This window comes from Mesoplodon densirostris, chromosome 12 (genome assembly GCF_025265405.1).
Source record: "Mesoplodon densirostris isolate mMesDen1 chromosome 12, mMesDen1 primary haplotype, whole genome shotgun sequence".
Taxonomy (NCBI): domain Eukaryota; kingdom Metazoa; phylum Chordata; class Mammalia; order Artiodactyla; family Ziphiidae; genus Mesoplodon; species Mesoplodon densirostris.
The window spans coordinates 32254078-32262016 of NC_082672.1; the positions used below are offsets into that span (position 1 = coordinate 32254078).

Below are 7939 nucleotides of genomic sequence, written 5' to 3' on the forward strand. Positions count from 1 at the left end.
AAGTCCCAGTCCTAGAGCAGAAAAAGACCAATGTTCCAGCTCAAGCAGTAAGGCAGGGAAAGTATATTCTTTCTTCCTTCACCTTTTCATTCTATTCAGGCCCTTAATAGGACTGGATGATAGCTACCTATTTAGGGGAGGTGTGATATTGTGATTTATAATAAGAAATATAGTTTCCAGTGGTGATGACCTCCCCCACAAGAACATGCCTCTTGCAAAGGACCTCCTTCATTCCTCTCCAGAAGAGGAGAAGAGGAAGCACAAGAAGAAGCACCTGGTACAGAGCCCCAGGTCCTACTTCGTGGGTGTGGAATGACCAGGATGCTATAAAATCACCACCATCTTCAGCCATGCGCAAATGGTGGTTTTGTGTGTTGGCTGTTCCACTGTCCTCTGCCAGCCTACAGGGAAAAAAAAGCAAGGTTTACAGAAGAATGCTCCTGTAGACAGAAGCAGCACTGAAAGCACCCTGAACTAAGGTGAGTGGGAAACGATTCCAATGAACACATTTTGGATTTAAAAATTGTGTGTGTTGACTGTTCACTTTATTATAAAGCAGAAACTAATAAAAAATTTTAAAAATTTTTAAAAAATAAAAAAAATTGTGTGTGTGGGCTTCCCTGGTGGCGCAGTGGTTGAGAGTCCGCCTGCCGATGCAGCAGATGCAGGTTCATGCCCTGGTCCGGGAGGATCCCACATGCCGCGGAGCGGCTGGGCCCGTGAGCCATGGCCGCTGAGCCTGCGCGTCCGGAGCCTGTGCTCCGCAACGGGAGAGGCCACAACAGTGAGAGGCCCGCGTACCGCAAAAAACAAACAAACATACAAAAAAAAAACTCCCATGATGAACAAAATAATCACAATTTCCAATAAAGGCAGGACCAGGAAAAAAAAAAGTTGTGTGTGTGTGTGTGTGTGTGTGTGTGTGTGTGTGGAGGAGGGGGGCAGCTTTGTCCCAATTTCTGGCGCAGAGCTCCCCAAACCCTTGGAATTTCCTGAGTGATAAGAGAAAAGGAAGGATCTTTTGTTTAATATTTGATCTGTTGTCCTCAGTTCCTGAAGTTGCTTCAGAGTCATGAAGGTGAAATGGGTGTCCTGTTATTCATAACCACAACTGAGTTTATGTTAGTGATGTGACTTTTGGAAATCCACTAAAGATGGTGGAGAAGGTAAGGCTGGTAGCCAGGGGAGTCAACCATGTGATTAGAGGTTTGGAACTTTCAGTCCCACCCCCTGGTCTCCTGGGAGAGGAGAGAGGCTGGAGATTTGACTTTAGTCACCAGTGGCCAATGATTTAATTAATCATGTCTATGTAATGAAGCCTCCATAAAAACCCGCAAAGAAGAGGGTTCAGAGAGCTTCCTGGTTGGTGAACACCAGGCTGGAGTTGCAGCGAGCGTGGTGTGCCTGGAGAGGGCAGAGAAGCTCAGCCCCATTTCCCTCATTTACCTTGCCTTCTGTATCTCTTCATCTGGCTGTTGATGCACATCCTTTAATATCCTTTGTAACAAGTTGGTAATCTAGTAAGTAAAATGTCTCTCTGAGTTCTGTGAGCTGCTTTAACAAATTAATCAAACCTGAGGAAGAGGTTGTGGGAACCTCCAATCTATGGTCAGTTGGTCAGCAGCATAGGTGATGATCTGGGTTTGTGACTGGCATCCAAAGGGGGAGGGGCAGCTTGCAAGACTGAACGCTTAACCACTGGGATCGGATGCCATCTCTGAGTGGACAGTGTCAGAATCGAGTTGAATTTAGGACTTCAAGGTGGTGTGGGAGCTCCTCGTCACCACCAATACCACTACCACGTCGGAATTGGTACCCTTTCTGGAGGGGAATCTGCTCCAGAAACACACTTCACAGAAACACCCAGAAATAATGCTTAACTATAGATCTTGGCACCCCATGGCCCAGGCAAGTTGACACAAACTTAACCATTATACCTGTATTTCCAAAATTATGGAAATACACTTGTAGATAGTATGATAGAAGGTAGATAAATGGGGTATGGCGAGAAAATCTATCAGCTCTCTTACTAAAATCAGACACGAGCCATCCAAGCTTTGGAATGGAGGGAGGATCTTCAAGTGAAGTCTGTGACTGGAGTTCGTAGTGGGCACTGGAATCCACAGACCTGAAGAGTCTCCAGAAATTCCCTGCACTGAACATCTCTTGTTCCCTGCCTCAAGTGTTTTTGCACATTTTTTACTCCACTGCTGTAGCAAACAGCTTCATGCAGTTAGCACCTGCAGTTAGCACCTTGCCTCAGTTGCTCTTTTTTTTTAAACGTTTATTTATTTATTTGGCTGCTTTGGGTCTTCATTGCAGCATGTGGGATCTTTCGCTGCGGTGTGCAGGCTCTTCGCGGGCTTCTCTCTAGTTGTGGCGTGCGGGTTTTCTCTTCTCTAGTCGTGGCGCTCAGGGTCCAGGGCAAGTGGGCTCTGTAATTTGAGGCATGTGGGCTCTCTAGTTGAGGCGCACGAGCTCAGTAGTTGTGGCGTGTGGGCTTAGTTGCCCCGTAGCACATGGGATCTTAATTCCCCCCCACCCCCCAACCAGGGATCGAACCCACGTCCCCTGCATTGGAAGGCTGTTTCTTTACCACTGGACCACACGGGAAGTCCCCTCAGTTACTTTAACTCCCATTTTTACCTTGGGGCTTCCCTGTTAGCATAGGGTGAAATGTCTACAAAGACCTATCTGGCATTCAAGGAAATGCAGACTGGAAGTGTGAGAGTTTTATGCTTCAGCGGACAGCCCTTGGCTGGTACGGGGCAGGAGCCAGTAGGTCCCATGCTCCTCTTCCTTCCCTTAATGTACAATTCTGAGGCTCTTTGAAAGGTCCTGGCAAGATAGCATCTTTTATTGGCTTTCTCTTCTTGCGGTACGCAGGCCTTCACTGCTGTGGCCTCTCCCGTTGCGGAGCACAGGCTCTGAAAGCGCAGGCTCAGCGGCCATGGCTCATGGGCCCAGCTGCTCTGCGGCATGTGGGATCCTCCCGGACCGGGGCACGAACCCGTGTCCCCTGCATCGGCAGGCGGACTCTCAACCACTGCACCACCAGGGAAGCCCTCTCTTCTTTTCTACTCAGGCTCTGCTTTGAAGGGTGAGTAGGATACCCACAGTGTCTGCTTGGGTTATCATAGCAAAATACCATCGACTAGGTGGTTTAAACAACAGAAATTAATTTTGTCATAGTTCTAGAAGCTGGAAGTCCCAGATCAAAGTCTGGTAGGGTTGGTTCCTACTAAGAGCTCTCTTCCTGGCTTGTAGATAGTCGTCTTCTTGCTCTGTCCTCACACGGCCTTTCCTTGGTGTGTGTGCGGAGGGGTAAGCTCTCTGGTGCCTCTTTTATACGGGCACTAATCCCATTGGCCCAGGCCCGACTCTGTTGACCTCATTTAAACCTAATTACCTCCCAAAGACCCCATCTCCAAAAACCATCACATTAGGGGTTGGAGATTCAATATACGAATTTGGGAAGGACACAAACATTCAGTCCATAACACAGGATAAGACATTTACCTTTCCCTCGGGGAATCACTGTCTTATTTTTACTGGCACAGTTATCCTGGCTTCAGAGGCCACCACTCATTCTTTTTTTAAAAAATTAGTTAATTAATTAATTCATTCATTTTTGGCTGTGTTGGGTCTTCACTTCTGCACGTGGGCTTTCTCTAGTTGCGTGGAGCCAGGGCTACTCTTCACTGTGGTGCACGGGCTTCTCACTGCGGTGGCTTCTCTTGTTGCAGAGCATAGGCTCTAGGCACGTGGGCTTCAGTAGTTGTGGCACGCAGGCTCTAGAGCGCAGGCTCAGTAGTTGTGGTGCACAGGCTTAGTTGCTCCGCAGCATGTGAGATCTTCTGGACCAGGGGTTGAACCTGTGTTCCAGGCACTGGCAGGCGGATTCTTAACCACTGCTCCACCAAGGAAGTCCACCACTCGTTCTTTAATGCTCTGATCCAAGCCTTAATTGGTAGCCATAATTAGTGAAATGAATTAATTTCTTGTAGGAGCTGAGTGATATTATTGTGGTTAATTATAGAGAACATGGGCTATAAGATAAGATTTCCTCTTAGTTCTCTGAGGGCTCCAGTGGGAGCCTATCTTAGACTTGCCGCTCTGATGACTGATACCAGATTACCCTAGATTAGGCATTCTCAGCCCTGTCTGCACAATAGAATCATGGGGGAGAAGGGTGAAAAATACCAATGCCTTAGCTCATCTCCAGCTTCTAATTTGGTTGCTCTGATTCAAGGATTGAAGCTTCAGTATTTTTAAATTGTAATGTGCAGCCTCAGAGGTGCAGGCTACAGTCCAACCATCCTACACTGGCCTATGCAAAATTGTCCACTACCTGCTGTGAATTTTAAAGTTTAACGTGGGGCTATATTTAACAAGAAGCCAAGCAGCAGTTAATTTAAAAAGCTCTTTGAGGGACTTCCCTGGTGGTCCAGTGGGTAAGACTCCGAGCTCCCAATGCAGGGGGCCCGGGTTCGATCCCTGGTCGGAGAACTAGATCCCACATGCATGCCATAACTGAATCCACGTGCTGCAGCTAAACATGCCACAACGAAGATCCCGACTGCTGCAACTAAGACCTGGCACAGCCAAAATAAATAAATAAATATTTTTAAAAACCTCTTTGAATGGCTAGAGAAAATAAACACTATCATATTTAGAAACAAAACAATGTACACCAATGTGCATAGCAGCATTTTTCACAACAGTCAAAGGATGGAAACAACCCAAAGGTCCATCAACAGATGAATGGATAAACAAACTGTGGTTTATACACACAATGGAATATTATTGAGCCTTAAAAAAGAATGAAATTCTGTTACATGCTACAACATGAATGAACCTTGAAAACATTATGCTAAGTGAAATAAGCTAGATACAAAAGGACAAATATTGTATAATTCCACTTATGAGATTCCTAGAATAGGCAAATTCATAGAGACAAAATAGATTAGAAGTTGCTAGGAATTGGTGGTCATGGGAATAGCTATCTGGTATTTAATGAGTACAGTTTCTGTTAGGGATGATGGAAAAGTTCTGGAAATGGATTGTGGTGATGGTTGCACAACATAGTAAATATACTTAATGCCACTGAATTGGTCACTTAAAAATGATTTAAATGGTAAATTTTATATTACGCATATTTATCACAATACAAGAAGACAAAATGAAACCTCCTCTTTATAAGTGTGGTGCTTCTGAATGAAAATTGAAGCTGCTCCATAGTTATGAGGGCTACCATACCACTAATAGTAAAAAGATGAATGGGCAACAGTGAAAGAGAAATCACATTTAACAAGGGTTCTTAGAATGTTATCAACAGCCTGAAGTCACTAGAAAGTGATATCTTTGCATGACATTTTTCCATTTTTTAAATATCAGTATGTATGTTCAAGCCGTTTAAAAAAATAATGTTTTCTCTGTTTAGAATTTATTTTTCTGAAAAATTTGAAATCAAAATAAATGTTTTGAAAATAAAAGTAATGACAATCTCATCAACTTAATCTGGTATCGTAACTATACATTTTTAGATACAACAGTAGAAAGTATCTTTAAGTATCAGCCTTAAAGGTTATCAACCAATGATTACCATAATGTTGGAGCAGGTGCTATAAAGGATGAAGATTATCATGCTTTTGGAATTTCTGACTCATGCTATATAGCCTGCCACAAAGAGCAGTATATAAAAGGATTTGTTCAGACCAAGGAAAATCGCATATATAGTTCTTTTAGTGACATTAAGAAGTGCTTGGGGCTTCCCTGGTGTCGCAGTGGTTGAGAGTCCGCCTGCCGATGCAGGGGACGCGGGTTTGGGCCCCGGTCTGGGAAGATCCCACATGCTGCGGAGCGGCTGGGCCTGTGAGCCATGGCCGCTGAGCCTGCACGTCCGGAGCCTGTGCTTCGCAGCGGGAGAGGCCACAACAGTGAGAGGCCCGCATACCCCTTAAAAAAAAACAAAAAGAAGTGCTTGTAGTAAGATAATTCTAGAGCAAATGTCCTCCCTGTACATTAACTGTCACCAGCTCCCTTTTTCTTCCATGGCAATTTATGCAAATTTACTCCTTTCAAATTCGGATAACGCCTCTGTTTCTTTGCTTATTATTAACTTGATTAATCTCTTTCTCACACCTCCATCTCTCTCTCTCTCTCTCACTTCTCTGCGTCTCTCCCACATGAAATCTTTTTTCATGGTAACATATTCCCAGAAATTATAATGAACGTAATGAGAAAAAAAGTAACTCATGATTTCAACATTGTCTTTTGCAAACAGCTCTTCGGTTACGGGTCAGCAGTGTGCGGCTGTGAAATGCAGGTAAACAGGGCACTGGAAAGAGCTTCTTCAAGCTGTTTACCAAACTCCTTCTGCAGTTGAGAGTTTAGAGTTGAACGAGTGAATTAGGATAAGAAACAGAAATAGTCTAAAACATTCAGGTTCATAAGACTTTTATAGAATGCCTTGGAGTCCTGCCTTCCTGTGATGAAATTCCCTTCCGCATCTCTCTCCCACATCAAGGTAACTTGTCTCAGAGCTAAGAGGCTTTTGTGAGTGACATTCTGTCTTTATTCCCAAAGGGATTTCCTGACTCCAAAATGCTTGGTTGGTCTAAATCAGGGGTCTCCCCTTCCTCAATTTACTACCCTTCCCTACCTAGTGGCTCCACTGTTTGTGCGTATAAAGGGGAGGGTTTGCACCCTGTGTTTCCTCCTCTCTTCTAACTTGACTAAGGACTTTTAGAAGCTTCCCTTTCCTTCCCTGCTTCCTTTGGACCTTGGAGAATCTTCACCCCAGTAGCTGGGGCTACATTTGGCGGGGGGTGGGGGGGTATTTTCCTCTTGGTCAGAGTTGAACATCAGAATGAGTTTTCACTTGGTAGCAATGTCATCTAAGGAGCTGTATCCTATTGGTATAAGTATAGATACATGGTTGAGCCACGTTGTAGCCACATGACCCAATCATTCATTTGTTGGTTCAACGTGTATTTATATGTTTATTTACCGAGTGGCTGCTATATGCCAGGCACTGTCTTACAGGCTAGGTATAAACTAGATAAGAATCATTGCTCTTGTGAAATTCATATTCTGGTAGAATCAGGTAAAAAATAAACAAGTAAAACATATAGGATGTTAGATGGTGATAAAAGCCAAGAAAAACTAATAACAAAGCAGAGCAGAGAGAGAGAGAGAGAGAGATTGCACAGTGTTACATAAAGTAGTGAGAGAAGGTGTCTCTGAGGAGGTAGCATCTGAATAAAGATCTGAATGAAGAGAAGAAGCAAGTCTTGCCTATATCTGAGGGAAGAACATTCCAGGCAGAGTTCAACAAATGCAAAGTATCTGTGTGAGGTCGTTGTGAAGATGTGTTCCAGGATGAGCGGAAGGACCAGTGAGGCTGGAGTGGAATAAGAAAATGGGAGGGCATCAGGGGATGGGGACAGAGAAGTTGGCCAAGTCCTGTGAGTCCTTGGAGAACATGGTGAGGGCTTTGGTTCTTCTCTAAGTAACATGGAAAACTATCGGGAGGGAGGGGGTTTGGGCAGATATTTGACATGAACTGACTTTTATTTGAAAAGGCTGATCCTGGGTACAATGTTGAGAAAAGTCTGAAGGGGGCAAGAGCAGAAATATCTAAACCAGTTAGGAGGCTAGTGCAATAATCCAAGTGAAAGATGATGGAGTTTAGACCAAGACAAGAGCAATGGTGATGAAAGGAAATCTAGTGGAAATATTGTGAAGATAGTCTCGATAAGCCAATGCTTATGGATCCAATAAAGGGTGAGCAAAAAAGGGACGAGTTGTGATGATTCAGTCTGATTGAAGTGTTCTACGACAGGGGTCCGCAACCCCTGGGCCAAGGACCAGTACCAGTCTGTGGCCTGTTAGGAGGTGAGCAGCGGGGGAGCGAGGGAAGCTTCATCTGTCGCTC

At 44.5% G+C, this 7939-nt stretch overlaps 1 pseudogene; it reads left to right on the forward strand.

The window, feature by feature from the left end:
* Positions 1 to 205: 205 nt before the first annotated feature.
* Positions 206 to 462, forward strand: LOC132500149 (small ribosomal subunit protein eS27-like; annotated as a pseudogene).
* Positions 463 to 7939: the final 7477 nt, after the last annotated feature.